This window comes from Amblyomma maculatum, chromosome 7 (genome assembly GCF_055883805.1).
Source record: "Amblyomma maculatum isolate TAMU_Amacu chromosome 7, ASM5588380v1, whole genome shotgun sequence".
In the NCBI taxonomy this organism is placed as follows: domain Eukaryota; kingdom Metazoa; phylum Arthropoda; class Arachnida; order Ixodida; family Ixodidae; genus Amblyomma; species Amblyomma maculatum.
This window is the reverse complement of record NC_139350.1, coordinates 32,914,688-32,934,507: the sequence shown is the minus strand read 5'-3', so window position 1 is coordinate 32,934,507 and position 19,820 is coordinate 32,914,688.

Genomic DNA, 19,820 nt, shown 5'->3' with positions numbered 1-19,820 from the left:
AGGTGCAAATTCAATTTCGAGCAGTTTTCTCATGTTTTGTGTGGATGTGACGCTGTTTCAGCTTTGTGCCAAGATTTACAAACTTACAATGCGTGAACTTTAAAATAGTGCAAGGTTGCAGATAGTTGTCCTAACCTATAGGCGGCTGTTTTTAGATCATTCTCCATCTGCGTACAGTGGCAGAGGGTACAAGTATTCGTGCAATTTTTCCTAGGGAGACGCTCTTTGAAATTATATTAATTTATGCAGTGTTATAGTTCCGTGCCCTACTATTCATTTTATCGTAGAAAGGGGAATATATTTTTTCTTCTTGCTATTGAAAAAAAAAGTAAATTCCACACCCTCACAATATATGCTAACACCGCGAACATCTGAAGATAGCTTTATGGCGGAGCTAAGACGAGGAATAACCAGCTCCGACAGCATTCGGGTTCGAAATGTGTTTTTTCGCTGCTTGCACTGAGACGCTTAGTGCCAAATTCTTTTTTGTCCAGCGCCGTGCCGTTGTTTGTGATAAAAGCGCGGCGCGAGGGGCGCTAAAAGACTACAAAACAAAACTAGAAAAAAAAATTCAATGTCTCCGGCACGATTATAACTTGCTGAGTAAGTAGAGTAAGTAAGTAGCGCGAGAGCCTTAGCTAGCAACGTTTCGGCACACAAACAGTATGACACACTTAATTCGAGGCGATAAATAAATCTCAAAGCAAGCAAGTGTACATTTGTCAAGGGACCATTTTCAAGTAGCGCTACTGCGCATGCGCGAAGCACCTGCACCTCTGTTCGACCCGACCACTCGACCCAACTCGCCAGTGTTTACCTCTCTCGCCCAAAGGAAAGGAAAGGGCAGAGGAAAAACGTTGTAGAAGCACAATACCCTCTCGTAAATACCCCTCGATTCAGGTAAAGTCCCTTGATAATTTGAAAGTAGCGACACTCTCCTCCGCGCCGCACTTTCCTCCTCGATTCTCCTCGCGCGGCGGCGGCAAGCGCTGCGCACGACACGCTTTTTCTCCTTGTCGCCCGCCGGCCGGCCGCAGCAGTGAGTGAAGCGCGAGCTTTTGGGCCAGGTCTGCGCTCCAGGAGTACACAAAATTTTTGAAAAATTGCGAGAAAAGCATTGAGAATGCCGAAAGTAAAGTTCATGAATTGATTGGTTTCTTCTTTGAACTGTTTGAATGGGGAATACTGATAAACAAAGCTTTCGGGCGAGTTCTTTGCTGCAGACACTTTTTAAATCACATGATAAGGTTTTACTTTGTGCACCTAATCTAGTACTGCCTCTGACTTTGTGTTTTTTTCAGAGCGTGAAACCTTTCACCACGGTAAAACTTCGGAAAACGATCCAGGCTGGTGCTTTGAGCTTCAAGATCAGAGAAGGTCAAAGCAGGACTTAGTCTGTTTCGCTACTGTCAAGCTATCTGACTAAGAATAGTATATGTCAAGTGATAAACCATGATATTGGATTATTGGTTAATTGTACATGTATTTTGATCAATTACTGGGCCAAATTAATTGATATTTAGTAAATTGCAATTAAAATCTAAATTTTAGCTGCAACATCGAACCGTATACCGTTGGAAAGCTTAGGCCAAGTGTAATGGCACTGTGCTAGTTAGCGATCCGCAATAATCTCCGTTAATTAGTTAATTTTGTATAAACCCAAGCTTTGAGCTGTTCCTTGCCGCTTCGAGGCAAGAAACAAGTTTGCCACGGCTGTCTTGATATGATGCTGATGGAGGAATTAAATAGTTTTATGAGTACGTGGCCACTCACTGACTTCGCATGTGGTTAAAAGGCAGCAGGGTACACTGGGAGAAGTGGTGGGCCCTATTGCCGAGACACTGAAGTTCTGGGGCAAGCATGCTGTGTCATCATGCGCTATGTAAAAGAGCGTAATTTCATTGAACGCAACAATCAAATTAAAAAACAGGAGGCACGTAAGTCTTCAACGTGCGGAAATGAGAAAGCATATAACTGCCAATTCATTAACTATCGCTATCCTATCTATCACTATATCTACTAATGCCGTCAAGTGACCTATCATGACTGTCACTATTCGCAACGAACACTATCACCTCACTATCCGGGCCTATTACTATCATTTACTATTAATATCCGTAACAGTCACCATCATTAGCTATCATTATTCATAACCATCACTGTTTAATCTGATATGCCGCCCCATGACCCATTGATATATACTTCAATTTTCATTGACTTACGTTGTCAGTCATATCTCTATTACCTCATAATATCTGACGAGACAACTATACATTGACTTTTAATTCTTATACTTTCTTATTTTCTCATAAATGGAGGTGGGAAAAGAGCAAGCCACAGAAATAACTGACTACTATCAGCGCGAGGTTCATGTCTCTGTCGAGGAGGCCTCCTTGCTTCAGGACAGGTCGGTGAGAGAAAAATGATGGAACTGCGTTGGACCTCAGTTTTTTTTTTCGAGTTCGTGTAATATTGGCGACTCAAACTGGTCTTCAGTGAAATGTAGCTAGAACATAGAGAGCGATGAGTTAATCACTCAGGCAAGGTGAAAAAAAAAATCTTCTTGCATACAATTGAAATGAGTAATATGTTACAGTGCTAAGAATTGTTGCTCGCAAAATGTTCCCCTATTTTTTACATCATAACTATAATCATAATTGATTGTTTAAATTTCGTAAATACAGAAAATTGCTGCAATGATTACGGCTGATTTGACATCAATGGAAAAACTTTTCTCGCAGTAAATGAATACGCGGAATCGTGGTTTTAGAGCTCCAGCTTTCAAAGCGAAGGTAACCTGCCAACGCCTAGTAGTCATGGTTAAAGTGAAGTGTGTGTGATCATATGAACACCTCCTGCACATTGGCCGTATCCCAGATAAAACGAACACATACTTTTTAACCCACGCGTGCGTCGAAGCATGGCAAGACACATTCAAGAATTGAAAAAAAAAATGCCGTACGACCTAACTAGTGCAGATTACCCGCAATACCTCGGGTTTACTTGCCAAAGAGTTTTTCAGGGCCAGCATTCATTGTTCCCGAGTAACCGACGCACACTACAAGTACAAGCAGGAAAGACTAGCTCCTCTACAAGCCCGAATTTTGATTTTTAGTGAAGGAGGCCAGGGATCCTAGCATAAGCGCGACAAATGCAATCGTGAGACTAATTTTCTAGTTATCTCTGACAGCAAAAAGCAGATTATAGTGCCCTATTTCTAGCTGTACAGAAGTCGACAGCGTGTTAAAGGATGGAGCCTTGGAGCTTCGCCGAATATTCAGCATGCTGCAGAGGACAACCTTATTTTTATACAATGAACATGTTGCCGCCGCAAAAATATTGAGGAGCAAGCAGGAATAAAAAACGCAGCGTCAGGTGACGCGTTATTACGGGGAGTGAGAAAGGCACCTTATGTCGCAAACAACTCTGTTCTTTCTAGGAATAAACTTTTTTCGACTAATCTTGTGAATCCATTGACTCGTGCACAAGCCGTCACGCTTGCCTTGAGGTATCATGAGTACCGCATAACCATCTTCAGGACGCTTGCTGCAGTTGTACGCGCAACAGTATGGCATAGAGCTTGCAGGCTGCAATAAAAGTACAGCGCGCAATATTCGCTCGCCGAGACTAGGAGAAAAATGGCGCGAAGGAAAAAGAAAACACAAGGAAAACGCCGGACGCGCGTTGGTTTCCAAGGGCAATGGCAGGGAGACCAATCGTCGCTCAGGAAATCGGGCGGAGAGCCGGCCTTTCCGGATTTTCCTGAGAAAAGTAGAGCTGAAAAGCCGTTTTTTATCTTTGTGTTTTCCTTTACAGCTTAAACATCGTTCCAGCTATTTATAAACCAAATGCACCATTAGAAAGAAGAGGAAATAACCTTTACAAATATATTAAAGTCAAATTTATAAACTAAACTAGTGAGGCGCAGTAGGCGTATGAATATCACAAAAAAAGGTCATCTCTTCACTGCTGGAGTGGGTTCCACGGTCGCCATCTTGGAAGTAGTTCAGGTTCTGCCACCAGGCTACGCCACTAATCCATGACTGTGTCAGTGTCTGTGTCCATATCTGTGTCAATGTCTGTGTATATGTCAGTGTCTGTGTGTGGTCTGTCAGTGTCAGTGCCAGTGCCAGCGCGAGTGTCAGTGTTAGAGTCAGCACCAGTGTGTGTCTGTGCCAGTGTTTGTCAGTGTCTGTGTCAGTGTTTGTCAGAGACTATGTCAGCATTTACCAGTATAATTGTCTGTGTCAGTGTATGTTGTTGTCTGTGCCAGTGTCTGTGCCAGTGTCAGTGTCACTGCCACTATCAGTGAGACTTCCTGTCATGGTGAATGTCACTGTCAGTGTCTGGCAGTGTTGGTCAATATCTGTGTTAATGTCAGCATCTGTGTCAGACTCTGTGTCAGTGCATGTGTCATTATCTGTGTCTGTACCAGTGTATGTGTCATTGCCAGTGTTTGTGTCTTTGTGTATCTGTCTCAGTGTCATAGTTTTTGTCTCTTTCAGTGTCTATGTCAGTGTCTCTCAGTGCCCCTATCCATGTCAGTATCAGTGCCAGTTTCTGTGTCTGTCTGTGTCAGTGCGTGCCTATGGCAGTGATGGTCAGTGTATGTGTCAATGTCTGTGCCAGTGTCTGTGTCTGTATCAGTGTCTGTCTGTCTGTGTCAGTGTCTAAGTGAGGGTTTGTGTCTGTGTCAGTGTCTGGATGAGTGTTAGTGTCTGTGTTAGTGTCAGTGTCGGTGTCACTGTCTTTGTCAGTATATGTCAGTGGCTGTGCGAGTATCTGTGTCACTATCATTAACACTGTCTCTGTCACTGTCTGCGTCAGTGTCAGCATCATGGTCAGTGTCACTGCCAGTGTGCCTGTCACTGTCATTATCTATGTCAAAGTCAGTGTCTGTGCAGTGTCTGTGTCAAATTCTGTGCCAGTCTCTGTCAGTGTCTGTGTCTGTTTCACAGTCAATGTGTTTGTCACTGTGTCTTGGTCTGTGTCAGTGTCTGTGTCACTTTCACTGTCTGTGACTGTCATTGTGTGTGTCTAGGTCAGTGTCTGTGGCAGTATTGGTCAGTATCTATCAATGTCAGCATCTGTGTCGTTGTCTGCAACTGTGTCGGTATCTGTGTCAATGTCTGTGCCAGTGTCAGTGTCACTGTCACTGTGCCACTGTATGTGTCACTCTTTGTGTCTGGGTCAGTGCTTGTGTCTGTGTGTATCTGTGTCAGTGGCAATGTTTTGTCTGTGTCAGTGTTTGTGTCAGTATCAGTGCCATCAATGTCTGTCTGTCTGTGCCGAGGTAATGCCTGTCTGTGACAGAGTTATTCAGTGCATGTGTCTGTGTCTGTCGGTGTGTGTGTATCAGTGTGTCAGTGTTTGTGTCTGTGTCAGTGTTAGTACCTGCCAGTGTCTGTGCCTGCATACATGTCAGTATCTATGTCAGTCTGTGTCACTGTCTCTGCCAGTATAAGTGTCAGTGTCAGTAAGTGTCTGTGTCTCTGTCACTGTCACTTTGTGTGTCACTGCCAGTGTTTGTGTATATATGTAGCTGTCTCTGTGCCAGTGTCAGTGTCTGTGTCCATGTCAGTGTCTATGTCTGCATGAGTGTCATCTGTCAGTGTCAGTGTCTGTGTCAGTGGCAGTGTTGGTCAGTCTCTGTGCCAGTGTCAGTGTCTGTGTCACAGTCAGTGCCAGTGTCACTGTTTGAGTCACCACCTGTCTGTGTCAGTGTCTGTGTCAGTGTATGTGTCTGTATCAATGTCTGTGTCTGTCTGCATCAGTGTCTGTGTGTATCTGTATTAGTGTCAGTGTCTGTGTAACAGTTATTGTCCATGTCAGTGTGACTGTCACTGCTGTGTCACTGTCTGTGTATGTGCCTCTGTCTGTGCCTGTCTGTGTGTGTGTATCTGTGTCAGTGTCACTATCTGTCTGTGTGTGTCTGTCAGTGGCAATGTCTGTGTAACCATTATTCTTTTATGTTCAGAAAATACCATATTTTGTGAGAGCCGAAATAGCATGGTTAGCAGTTTCAGTTTATGCAGTGCTTTCACTTGCGCTAACTGATTAGCTTATGCTGACCTTTATATAAAATAGTTCTCTTCCCATTTCAGTTGTTAGAAGAATTTAAATAAGATATCATGTATGAGAAAGATCGTTCACAGCTTACACCCATGATAAATAATACAAGGAGGTAAAAATTTGGCTAGTCCGAGTTTACAGTCAATAAACGCATTGCAGAAAGCCTTTTGGAATTACAACAAATTTATTGGAGTTTAAAGTCAATATTATATGGGCCTCCTTGTGTTGATCTCAATGAGTTGCGATAATAAAGTAGAATACAGAGTGATTCAAAGGGAAGAAAAGGAGAACTGAAAGGAATGTTCAACCAAAATGCGACTTAAGGAATGAAATAGGGATGGCGATATTGCCGCGAAACCTTCAAAACTGTATTTGTTGTTTTTCACTGCCGCCGGCATGCGGCCTTATCACTCTGATTCTGGATCGCGTACCAGTTCTGTATCCCGCGTTTGTTCATGCTCGTTGTCGCGATCCAACGCATTATCATTTTCTTTGTCGCTAACGATGCGCCGAGATTTGTCTCGCATTTTCCGACCACTTGCGCATGTTTCTACAATGTTCCAGGTTGTACTATTAGCAGTTTCCTTCGTTATCTAGATTGTTCTGGGCAGCCTTTAAATTGAGTGTTGACGAGTGTGACGGGCATTCTTTGTTCGACAATGGACGAGCACGAGATGAGTGTCTGTGCCAGTGTATGTGCAAGTGTCAGTGCCACTGTCACTGTTAGTGTGTCTGTCACAGTCATTGCCTGTGTCAATCTCACTGTCTGTGTCAGGGTCTGTGTCAGAGTTAGTGTCTGTGCCAGTGTCTATGCCATTCTCTGTATCAGTGTCTATGCCAGTGTCTGTGTCACTGCCTGCATCTGTGTCTCTGTCAGTGTGTATCTGTGTCTGTGTCTGTGTCAGCATCTGTGTCACTGTTAGTGGCAGTGTGACTGTCACTGTGTGTGTCAGTGCCTGTCTGTCAGATGTCTGTCAGTGTGACTGTCTGTGGCAGTGTCTGTGTGTGTCTCAGTGTCTGTGTCAGTGTGTCACTTTCACAGTCAGTGTGACTGTCAATTTTTGCTTTACTGTCATTATCTGTGTCAGTGTCTCTGTCTTTGTCAGTGCCAGCGGCTGTGTGTCTGTTTCGGTGTGTATCTGTGTCTGGCATTCTTGGTCTGTGTGTGTCAGTGTGGCGGTGTCACTGTAACAGTCACTGTCAGCATCTGTGACAGTGCATATAGCAGTGTAAGTGTAACTGTCACTATATGTGTCACTGTGGGTCTGTGTTGGTGCCTGTCTGTCAGATGTTTGTCAGTGTCTGTGTCAGTATTTGTGTATGTGGCAATGTTGGTCAGTGTCAGTGTCTGTGTCACTGCCATCATGTCAGTGTCATTGTTAGTTTTGCTGTCACTATCTGTGTCTGTATCTGTGTCAGTGCCTGTGTCAGTGCCTGTGTCTGTATAAGTGCCTGTGTCAGTGTGAATGCCTTTGTGTCTGTTTCAGCATCAGTGTCTGTCTCTGTGGCAGTGTTTTTTCAGTGCCTGTGTCAGTGTCACTGTAACAAGCAATGTCACAGTCTCTGTCATTCTGTCAGTGTAAATGTCAGTGTCTCTCTGTCTGTGTGTCAGTGTCTGTGTCAATGTCAGCATCTGTGTCAGTGTATGTGTATGTGTCAGTGTCACTGTCAGTGTAACTGTCACTGTCTGTGTTACTCTGTGCCTGTGTTGGTGCCTGTCAGTCAGATGTTTGTCTGTGTCTGCGTAAGCATCTGTCAGTCAGTATTTGTGCCTGTTTCTGTCTGGGTACATGTCAGTGCCAGTGTCAGCGCAAGTGTATGTGTCTGTGCCAGTGTGTATCAGTGCCTGTGGCAGAGTCAGTGTTTGTGTCAGTGTCTGTGGCAATTTTGGCCAGTATCTGTGTCAGTGTCTGTGCCAGTGCCTGTGTCACTGTCTGTATCTATGTCAGCGCTACTGTCTGTCTGTGTGTACTGTGTCAGTGTCTGTGTCAATCTCAGTGTAACTGTCAGTGTCAGTGTCACTGTCTGAGTCACCATCTGTGTCTGTGTCTGTATCAATGTCTGTGTCTGTCTGCATCAGTGTCAGTGTCTGTGTAACAGTCATTGTCCATGTCAGTGAGACTGTCACTGCTGTGTCACTGTCTGTCTGTCTGTGTATATCTGTGTCAGTGACACTATCACTGTCACTGTCTGTGTGTGTCTATGTCAGTGGCAATGTCTGTGTCACTATTATTGTTTGTGTCACTGCCTGTGTCTTTTTTAGTGTGTGTTTCTGTCAGTGTCAATATCTGTCTGTCAGTGACTGTGTCATTGTCGGTGTCTCTGTCAGTGTCCGTATCTTTGTCTCTGTCTGGGTTATTGTCCGTGTCAGTGCAACTGCCAGTACCAGTGTCAGTATATGTGTCCGTATCAGTGCAAATGTTTGTGTCTGTACGAGTGTCACTCTGTGTCTGTGTGTGTATGTGTATGTTTCAGTGTCAATGTAAATGCCAGTGCCTGTGTCTGTGTTAGTGTCAGTGTCGGATTGCATCATTGTCTGTGTCAGTGTGTCATTGTCACTGTCTGTTTCTGTGTCTGCATCAGTGTCAGTGTCTGTCAGTTTCTGTGCCTATGTGAGTATCAGTGCCAGTGTCTGTGTCTGTTTTTTGAGTGTCAGTGTCTGTGAAAGATTTGGTCAGTGTCTGTGTCAGTGTCAATGTCAGCATCTGTCAGAGTCTGTGAAAGTGTATGTGTCAGTCTAAGTGCCTGTCTGCAAGAAGTATGTCAGTGTCAGTTTAACTGTCACTGCCTGTGTCTCTGTGACAGCCTGTCCGAAATATGCCTGTCAGTGTCTGTCAGTATCTGTCTCAGTATCACTATCACTCTCACTGTCAGTGTCTGTATGAATGCTTGTGTCTGTCGGTTTCTTTGTCAGTGTCTCTGTCATTGTCTGTGTCTGTCTGTCTTGGTCAGTGTGATTGCAGTGTGTCTGTGTCTGTCTGTGTGTGTCAATGTCAGTGTCTGTGTCGATGTCAGCATCTGTGTCAGTCTGTGTCAGTGTCTACATCTGCATCAGTGTCTGTGTCTTTGTCAGTGCCAGTGTCTGTGTCACTTCCACTGTCTGTGTCACTGTATGCATCACAGTGTGCATCTGTGTCAGTGTCAAGGACAGTACCAGTGTTTGTGTCTGTGTGTATCTGTGTCAATATCAATGTGTCTGTTTCAGTATCTGTCAGTGTCAGTGTACTTGTCAGTGTGGGTGTAACTGTAACTGTCTATGTCTGAGTGTGTCTGCCTGTGTCAGTGTGTCAGGGTCTTTGTCATTTTCAGCACCAATGTCAGAGTCTTTGTCAGTGTTAGTGTCACTGTCAGTGTCAGTATGACTGTCAGTGTCTGTGCCACTGTCGCTGTATGTATATGTATGTGCATCAGTGTCTATGTCAGTGTCAGCGTCTGTCAGTGTCGGCAGCTGTATGTGTCAGTGTCTGTCACTGCCTGTGTCAGTGTGCCACTATTACTGTCAGTGTCACTGTCACTATCACTGTCTGTGTGTGTCTGTTTCAGTGTCAATGTCTGCGTTCATGTCACTGTCTGTGTCTTTGTCAATGCCAGTGTTAGTGATTGGGTCAGTGTCTGTGTCAGTGCTCAATGCATATATTTCACCACTATGATCGTTTCTTTTCTGTTCAGAAAATACCATAGTTTGTTAAAGCTGAAATAGCATGGTTAGCAGTTTCAGTTTATGCAGTGCTTTCACTCGCGCTAACTGATTAGCTTATGCGGACCATTATATAAAACAGTTCTCTCTTCCCATTTCAGTTGTTAGAAGAATTTAAATAAGATATCATGTATGAGAAAGATCGTTCAGAGCTTACCACCCACGATAAATAATACAAGGAGGTAAAAATTTGGATAGTCCGATTTTACAGTCAATAAAGGCATTGCAGAAAGCCTTTTGGAACTACAACAAATTTATTGGAGTTTAAATTCAATATTATATGGGCCTCCTTGTGTTGATTTCAATGAGTTGCAATAATAAAGTAGAATACAAACTATTCAAAGTGAAAAAGAGAACTGAAAGGAATGTTCGACCAAAATGCGACTTAATGAATAAAATAGGGGTGGCGATATTGCCGCGAAACCTTCAAAACTGTATTTGTTGCTTTTTAACTGCCGCCAGCATACGGCCTTATCACTCGGATTCTAGATCGAGTATCTGTTCTGTATCCCGCTTGTTCATGCTCGTTGTCGCAATACAACGCGTTATCATTTTCTTTGTCGCTAACGATGCACCGAGATCTGTCTCGAATTTTCCGATCACTTGCGCATGTTTCTACAATGTTCCACATTGACCTAGTAGCAGTTTCCAACATTATCTAGATTGTTTTGAGCAGCCTTTAAATTGAGCATTGACGAGTGTGACGGGCATTCTTTGTTCGATGATGGACGAGCACGTTTGTTGCTATCATCGCCGCCGAGTTGCTTAGTTCTTTTGCGGGCACAACTCAGCCCAATAAAGAGTTAATTTCAGTACCATCAAGCCTATGTCTTATTTTGGTGTCTACAGCCTTGTCACCACTACGTGACAACATAAATGTAAAGCTCTCATTTGGACTGAGTATCTAAAATGGTGTCTTTATCAATGTCTGTGTCAGGGTGTGTGTCTTTGTCAGTGTCAGTGTCTGTGACTGTGTCAGTAACTGTGTCAGCATCTCTGTGAGTGTCTGTCTGGGTCAGTGTCTGTGCCAGTGCCAGTTTCAGTGTCTGTGTCAGTCAGTGTAAGTTCTAGTTATTGTGTCTGTATGTGCCAGTGCCACTGTCAGTGTGTCTGTCACTGTCATTGTCTGTGTCAACCTCACTCTTAGTGTCAGGGTCTGTGTCTGAGTGATTGTGCCAGTGTCTATGCGATTGTCTGTATCAGTGTCTATGCCAGCGTCTTTGTCTGTGTCACTGCCTGTGTTTGTCTCTGCCAGTGTGTATGTGTGTCTCTGTGTATCTGTGTCAGTGTCTGTGTTAGCATCAGTGTCACTGTCTGTGTCAGTGCCTGTCTGTCAGTGTCACTATCTGTGTCTGTGTGTGTCTGTATCTGTGTCAGTGTCAGTGGCTGTGTGTCTGTGTCTGTGGCATTGTTGGTCAATGTCTGCATTAGAGTGGCAGTGTCACTGTGACAGTAACTGTCATCATCTGTGTTGGTATATGTGTCAGTGTAACTGTCACTATATGTATCACTGTGGGTCTGTGTTGGTGCCTGTCAGATGTTTGTCAGTGTCAGTATTTGTGTCTGTCAGTATGTATCAGAGTCACTGTCAGTGTGTGTGTCAGTATCAGTGTCTGTAACTGTGTTTCTCAGTGTCAGTGTCTTTGTCAGTGTTTCAGTGTCATTTTCGCTGTATCAGTGTGACTCACTGTCACTGTCTGTATCAGTGCCTATCTGTCAGATGTCTGCCAGTGTCACTGTCACTCTCTGTATCTGTGTGTATGCGTCAGTGCCAGTGTCTGTCAGTGACAGTCAGTGTGTGTCTGAGGCAGTGTTCAGTGCCAGTGTCCCTGTCAGTGTAATTCTCACTGTCTGGGTCCCTGTGTGTCTGTGTTGGTGCCTGTCTATCGGATGTCTGTCAGTGTGTGTGTGAGAGTGTGTCTGCATCTGTGCCAGTGTCTGTGTCTGTATTAGAGTCAGTGTCTGTGTCAGTATCTGTCAGTGCCTGTGTCTGTCAGAGTCCCTGTCACTGTCAGTGCCCCTGTCTGTGTCAGTGTTTGTGTATAGTTGTGCCTGGGTCAGTGTGTCTGTGTCAGTGGCTATGTCTGTATCAGTATCACTGTCTATCAGGGTCTGTGTCTATGTCAGTGTCAGTGTGTGTCTGTGGCAGTGTTGGTCAGTCTCTGTGTCAGTATCCCTGTCCAGGTCTGTGTCAATGTCTGTGTATATGTCAGTGTCTGTGTGTGTGTGTGTGTGTGTGTGTGTCTGTCTGGGTCAGTGTCAGTGCCAGCGCGAGTGTCAGTGTTAGAGTCAGCACCAGTGTCTGTGTGCCAGTGTTTGTCAGTGTCTGTGTCAGTGTTTGTCAGAGTCTGTGTCAGCATTTGCCAGTGTAATTGTCTGTGTCAGTGTCCGTGTCAGTGTTACTGTCAGTGTCACTGTCTGTGTTTTCTGTGTCATTGTCTGTGCCAGTGTCAGTGTCACTGCCAGTGACAGTATGACTATCATTGTGAATGTCACTGTCACTGTCTGTGTCTATGTCAGTGTCTGTAGCAGCATTGGTCAGTGTCAATGTCTGCCAGAGACTGCCAGTGTCTAATTATGTATCAATGTCAATGTGTGTGTCACTGTGTCTTGGTCTGTGTCAGTACCTGTCACTCACTGTCACTGTGTGTCAGTGTGTATCTAGGTCAGTGTCTGTGTCAATGTCAGCATCGGTGTCATTGTCTGCATCTGTGTTGGTGTCTCTGTCAATGTCTGTGCCAGTGTCATTGTATGCATCTCTCTGTGTCAGTGTCAGCGCTTGTGTCTGTGTGTATCTGTGTCAGTACCAGCATCAGTGCCAGTGTCTGTCTGTTCAAGAGTTAGTGTGTATGTGGCAGAGTTAGTCAGTGTATGTGTCAATGTCTGCATTAGTCTGTGTCTGTCTGTGTGTGTCAGTGCCTGCATCAAAGTCAGTATCTATGTCAGTCTGCATCAGTGTGTGTGTCACCGTCTTTGCCAGTATATGTGTCAGTGTCTCTGTCAGTGTCACTCTCTCTGTCACTGTCTTTTTCACTTTATGTGTCAGTGTCAGTGTTCGTGTATATGTGTAACTGTCAGGGTCAGTGTCTGTCTGTGTCAGTGTCTATGTCTGGATCAGTGTCAGCTTCTCTCAGTGTCTGTGTGTTTGTCCATGTCAGTGTCAGTGATCATGTCTGTGTCAAGGTCTGTGTCTGTGGCAGTGTTGGCCAGTCTCTGTGTTAGTGTCGATGTCTGTGTCTGTATCAGCGTCTGTCACAGTCAGTGTCACTGTCTGAGTCACCATCTCTGTCTGTGCCAGAGTCTGTGTCAATGTTTGTCTGCATCAGTGTCAGTGACAGTGTCTGTGTGTATCTGTATCAGTGTTAGTACCCATGTCAGTGTGGCTGTCACTGCTGTGTCACTGTCTGTGTCTCTGTGTCAGTGTCACTGTATGTGTCTGTGTGTATCTGTGTCAGTGTCACTATCACTGTCATTGTCACTGCCTAAGTGTGTCTGTGTCAAAGTCTGTGTGACTGTTATTGTGTATGCCACAGCCTGTCTTTTTCAGTATCAGTGTCTGTGTCAGTCAGTGACTGAGTCATTGTCGGTGTCTCTGCCAGTGTCAGTATCTGTGTGTCTGGGTTAGTGTCCGTTTTAGTGCAAATGCCACCGCCAGAGCCAGGTCAGTGTTAGCTTCAGTGTCAGTGTCTTGTCAGTATCTCTATGTGTCTGTGTTTGTGTGTATCTGTGAGTCTGTGAAAGTGTCTGTGTCAGTGCCTGTCTGCAAGATGCCTGTCAGTATCAGTTTAAATGTCACTGCCTGTGTCTCTGTCACTGCCTGTCTGAAAGATGTCTGTCAGTATCTGTGTCAGTGTGACTCTCACTGTCAGTGCCTGTGTAAATGTCTGTTTGTCGGTTTCCTTGTGAGTATCTCTGTCAGTGTCAGTATCTGTGTCTGTCTACATCAGTGTCAGTGTGATAGCAGTGTGTCTGTGTCTGGGTTTGTAAATGTCAGTATCTGTGTCAGTGTCTACATCTGTGTTAGTGTCTGTGTTGTCTGTGCCAGTGTCTGTGCTTGTGTCTCTGTATGTGTTACAGTCTGCATGTGTGTCAGTGTCAATGCCAGTGTTTGTGTCCATGTGCGTGTCACTGCCAATGTGTCTGTTACTGTATCTGTCAGTGTCAGTGTACTTGTCAGTGTAAGTGTAACTGTCTATGTCTGTGTGTCTGTGTCAGTGCGTGTGTCTATATAAATATCAGTCTGTGCCATTTTCAGCATCAGTGCTAGTATCTGTTTGTGTCACTGTCAGTGTCTGTGTCACTGTATGTGTCTGTGTTTGTATCTGTGTCAATGTCTGTCAGTGTCAGTATCTGTATGTGTCAGTGTCTGTGTCAGCATGCCACTGTTACTGTCAGTGTCACTATCACTGTCTGTGTGTGTCTGCTTCAGTGTCAATGTCTGTGTCTTTGTCAATGTCAGTGTTTGGGTCAGTAGCTGTCAGTGTCTGTGCCACTGTCACTGTCAGTGTGCCTGTCACTGTCATTGTCTGTGTCAATGCCAGTGTCTATGTCAGTGTCAATGTCTGCGCCAGTCTGTCTGTGCCACTCTGTGTCAGTGTGTCGCAGTGTCTGTGTGTCACTGTCAGTGCCAGTGGGTTTTTAAGGGTCTCAATGTCAGTCTCTGGAAGTGTTTGTCAACATCTGTGTGTCTGTCTGCATCACTGTCACTCTCTGTCACTGTCTGTGTCAGTGTGTGTGTGTATCTGGGTCAGGGCCAGTGTGTGCCAGTGTCTGTCAGTGTCTAAGTATCTGTGTCCATATCTGTGTGTGCCTGTCTGTGGCAGTGTTAGTCAGTCTCTGTGTCATGGTCTGTGTCAGTCTGTGTCAATGTCAGCCTTTGTGTTAGAATCTGTCTGTCTTTGTTACTTTATGTGTGTTTAGTGTCAGTGTCAATGTCTGGCTGTCAGTGTCGGTGACAATGTCAGTGTCACTGTCTATTTCTATCAGTTTCACTGCCAGTGTGTGTCAATGTCTGTGCCAGAGTCTGTGTCAGTGGCACTCAATTTCTGTCACTGTGTGTCAGTGTCTGTGTCAAACTCACTGTCAGTATCTGTGTCAGTGCATTGCCAGTGTTTGTGTGTATCTATGTTAGTGATAGTGTCAATGTCACAGTCTGTGTCAGTGCCTGTATCAGTCACTGCCACTGTCTGTCAGTGCCAGTGTTTGTGTATTTGTGTAACTGTGTCCGGGTCAGTGTGTGTCTGTCAGTGTCTATGTCTGTATTAGTGTCACTGTCTATCAGGGTTTGTGTCTATCAGTGTCAGTGTCTGTGTTAGTGTTGGTCAGTCTCTGTGCCAGTGTCAGCGTCTGTCTTTTCCAGCGCGAGTGTCATTGTTAGATTGAGCACCAGTGTGTGTCAGTGCCAGTGTTTGTCAGTGTCAGTCTGTGTTTGTCTGTCTGTGACAGCATTTGTCAGTGCCTGTGTTACCATCAGTGTCAGTGTCTGTTTGTGTCAGTGTCTGCGCCAGTGTCACCACCAGTCAGTGTCACTGTCATTGTGAATGCCAATGTCAGTGTCAATGTCTGTGCCAGTCTGGTCCACATTCACTGTCTGTGTCAGTGTGTGTGTCTGTGTCAGTCAGTGTTTGTGTCAGTGTCGGTGTCACTCACTCAGTGTACCTGTCACACACATTGTAATTGTCAATGCCAGCGTCTGTCATTTTCTGTGCCAGAGTCATTGTCTGTGTCACTGACTGCCTGTGTTACTAAGTCACTGTGTCTGTCTGTATCAATGTCTGTGCCAGTGTCAGTGGCACTCATTATCTGTCACTGTGTGTCAGTTGCAGTGTCTGTGTGTCCAACTCACTGTCAGTGTCTGTGAATTGCCAGTGTTTGTGTCTGTGTGCATCTGTCAGTGACAGTGTCTGTGTCCATATCAATGTCACAGTCTGTCAGTGCCTGTGTCAGAGTCACTGCCACTGTCTGTGTCAGTGTTTGTGTATGTGTGTAACTGTCTGGGTCAGTGTGTGTCTGAGTCAATGTCTGTATTAGTGTCACTGTCTATCAGGGTTTGTGTCTTTCTCAGTGTCTGTGCCAGTGGAAGTGTTGGTCAGTCTCTGTGTCCATGTCTGTCTCAGTGTCAGCACGAGTGTCATTGTTAGAATCAGCACCAGTGTCTGTCTGTGCCACGACCTACTGTATAATGGGCGACCTGCGCATGCGCCGCTTCCCCAGCGCCGAAGGTTTGCTTTTTCTTGTGCTGTTTTTTTTTGTTTTCTAAAATGCCACCATTGAGAGTGGCGCTGTAACTCACCCCCACGACGAGACGGCGACCGGTTACAGAGCGCGAAGATTGAACACGTGTGGGCCGTCGATATACGGGCCGGAGCGGCCGCTAAGCTCGGTGCCGGCGAGTTTTTAAGTAGGCAGTAAATAACTTAACCGGAGGCAGTTCTGACGTGCTGTGTGCCTGTGGGTGGTGGCGGATGCTTACGCATTTGCGGCATTATTACGCACTATGGTCTACTGTTGCATGCCGCTCTGCAAGTCGAGCGGGCGAACATGTACAGGGACCTTTCACGAGTTCCCTGTAACAAAGTACGAAATCAGTGGCTCAAGAATATCTCGCGGCAAGCCGAACGTAAGCTATGAAGCTGCACCAGCTTTCAAGCATGCTTATAAGATCGCCTTACTCGAGCATTCCGGGCGACGGCGTCCGTTGTGATATCAATTAAGATCATTTTAGGAGATGATTGCGATCATCAGCTGATGCTGTAAAAGTCGAGTTTCCGTTGCCTTCAGTGATGTCCGAAAAGTACATTTCTGTTATGGCACTACTTGCTTTACAGGGTCAGAGAAACAGCCTTGGATTCCAAGTGACAGGAGCACAGTCTGTAGCCTAGCTGCATTTTAAGCAGGAGAACCAATTAATTTATTGAATGGAAAAGTGGCATATTTATACGTGCAGCTCAAGCATGATACTTATCGACAAATAACCGCTGCGAACCCAACATGTGGAAGCCAGGCGGCAATTCATCAGGATACCAGAGAAGATATCTCTAACCCCAGCAGATAAACTATAATAGAAACGGAAAAAAATCGAAACAGAAGGCAGACCAACTCTTAGCAAAAGCAGTGTGGACCACTCGTAGCAACAGCAGAGTAAGACATAAGAAGCAAACCAGTCCGGACCCTAAAAAACGAAAAACAAAAAAAAACGTGAAAACAATTGTAGCAAAACCAGTGTCAAAATGTGAAGCAAAATGTGAAGTATCAGTGTCACTGACTGTGTTCTCTGTGTCTGTGCCAGTGTCACTACCATTGTCAGTGTGACGTCACTGTCATTGTGAATGCCAATGTCAGTATCTGTCAATGTCTGTGCCAGTGTCTGGTCCACATTCACTGTCTGTGTCAGTGTGTCTATTTCAGTGTCTGTGGCAGTGTTGGTCAGTGTTTGTCAGTGTCGGTGCCAGTGGCACACTCACTCAGTGTACCTGTCACACATTGTGTCAATGCCAGTGTCTGTGCCAATGTGTAAGTGTCTGTCTGTGTCAGTGTCACTGTCTGTGTCAGTCGTCATCATCATCACCATCAGCCCGACTATACCCACTGCAGGGTGAAGGCCTCTCCCATATTTCTCCACTAACCCGGTTCTGTGCTAGTTGCATCCACTTGACCCCTGCGAACTTCTTAACCTCATCCACCCACCTCACTTTCTGCCGCCCCCTGCTACACTTTCCTTTCCTTGGAATTCAGTTTGTTATCCTAGGCGACCATCGGTTATCCTCTCTTCACGCTACATGTCCTGCCCATATCCATTTCTTCTTTATTTCCACTAGAACGTCGGTAACCTGAGTTATTTCTCTGACCCACTGTGCACACTTCCTATCTCTTAATGTTACCCCTACCATTTTTCGTTCCATAGCCCTCTGGGTTGTCCTCAACTTAAGTAGAACTCTCTTGGTTAGCCTCCACGCTTCAGCCCCATAGGTGAGTACAGTGTCAGTGCAACTGTCTATGCCTGTGTCAGTATCAGTGCCAGTCTGAGGCAGTGTTCAGTGCCAGTGTAACTCACTGTGTCACTGTGTGTCTGTGATGGTGCCTTTCTATGAGATATCTGTCAGTTTCTGTATAAGTGTCTGTGTCTGTCAGTGTCAGTGCCAGAGCCAGTATCTGTGTCAGTGCCAGAGCCAGTATCTGTGTCAGTGCCCGTGTCCTTGTCAGAGTCACTGTCAGTGCAACTGTGAGTCTGTGTGTAACTGTGTCCAGGTCAGTGTGTCTTTATTCTTTATTCAAGATTTACCCCGCATTGCCCGAAGGCGTTATAGCAGGGGGGTTACAGATTGGCAAAAGATACATCTTCACTTGCAGAACACACTTGCATTTCGGAAAGCCGGTTCCACTGTTGCAATTTTAACAAAAAATGAATTTACAAAGAGGTTCGTCGTGGTACGGTACTCAATTTTGAGAGTGGTCATGTTGTTTAGAAATGTAAAATGGCTGTTTTAAATAACTTTCAAAATCCCAGTTTTTCCGTGAATTATTTAAGTACAGCAATTTTAGCCTCAACTTTCTTCTACGGGAAGCAAGCGGTTCCCACTGCAATTCTTTCATTGCTGTAAAACTATCCTTTCGTCGTACCTCCCCAAGACGAACCTTGCTGCTCTATTATGAATTTTCTCGAGTTTGTCAATACCTGATGTGCAGGATCCCATACAATACACGCATATTCCATGATGGGTCGAACACAGGAGAGAAAAGCAGTTTTCCTGAGGTTTGGCTGCGAACACCTTAAACTTCACTGTATAAAATTTAGTGCCCTACAATGAGCAACATCATTGGCATTGTTAATTTTCCTGTACTAACACAGTCATCTGCAAACAGACATATACTTGAGGAGATACCGAGTGAAATATTATTTATATACATTAAAAACAGGAGTGGCTCCAGGACCGATCCCTGTGGGACCCCCGATGTCACATCAAGATAATCTGAGTATTTACCATTCAGGACTACATGTTGGCGGCGGTCGAGCAAATAATTCTGAATCCATTTTATTACAGCTGCATTCAGATTTACCATATTTAGTTTATAGAGAAGGAGTGGGTGTGACACAGTGTCAAACGCTTTCCGAAAATTAAGAAATATGCAGTCTGTTTGGCCCCCGCGGTCAAGTTCAGATACAAATTTTATGGTAAAATTCGACAAGTTGAGTAATACATGATAAGCCTTTGCGGAACCCATGTTGTTTCTTTATTAACAAATTATTCTTTACTAGGTGGTTCATTATTTCTGTGTATAAGATGTGCTCCAAGATTTTGCATGAAACTGATGTTAGAGAAATAGGCCTTTAATTTGACACATCTTTTCTTGCTCCGCCTTTGTGAATGGGGCCACATAGGCTATTTTCCAGTCGTCTGGTAAAAGACCTGTATCCAAAGATTTTTTATAAATATGATATAAACACTGTGAGATAGGATGAGCCGTTTTTTAGCAAATGGGGTGATATGCTGTCTGGCCCACAGGCCTTTGATTCACCTATATCCTCTAAGAGGGCTTGAATCCTTCTTACACTTATTTCAACTGGCTGCATTGTTGGCTCATAACTTGTGTATTGTTGGGGACTGAGGATATCCTTAGGTAGGAAAACAGATTTGAAGTAAGTATTAAAACACGTTGCCTTTTCTACATCACCTGACATGGCCTGTTGATTATAAATGATATCACCTACACCAAATGAATCTGATCCTCACTCCCTTAAGTAATGCCAAGAGTTTAGGGTTTTTCTTCATTTTAACATCCAGCATTTTAAAGTACTCCTCTTTTGCACTTTTTTGCTTGTGCTCACACATTAGCTCAAGTATTCTGCCAAGCTGATCTTCATGTATTGTTCTTTTAAACTTCAGGTACGCACGCCTTCTTTTGCTTATCATTTTTATCAAACTAGTAGTCGCCCACTGCTTTCTGCAATCTAGCCGAATCTATATTTGGCACGTGAGCATCCCTCAGTTCAAACTTTTTCCTCAAATAAGCGCCACAATTCATGAATATCGCACTCATCATATAAGCACTC